Consider the following 333-nt stretch of genomic DNA (forward strand, 5'->3'; position numbering starts at 1 on the left):
CAATGTGTTCATTGGTCCTTGACAAATTTACACTGCTAAGGTTTTTTGGTTTTTTGTTCTTGGTTTTGTTGTTTCTGGGTTTTGGGGTTTTTTTTTGAGTCAAAGTAGCTGAAGTGAATGGCACTGAAGTGAAGGGATCTGTGTTAGTTTATACCAGCTGCTTGTGGGCTGAGTAAAACTCCTGGATACAAACAAGAAAACAGCTTTTACAGGGAGGTCCTGCTTGGACCTTGCCTGTCAGTGTGCAGGTGCAGAGAATTTCATGGAGAGGTTTTTTGTGCTATATGGTGATAAAATATTTGTGAGAACCACAGCTTGATCTTCACAGCAAGT

The sequence above is a fragment of the Corvus brachyrhynchos genome, unplaced genomic scaffold, assembly GCF_000691975.1.
Source record: "Corvus brachyrhynchos isolate BGI_N302 unplaced genomic scaffold, ASM69197v1 scaffold452, whole genome shotgun sequence".
Lineage (NCBI taxonomy): Eukaryota > Metazoa > Chordata > Aves > Passeriformes > Corvidae > Corvus > Corvus brachyrhynchos.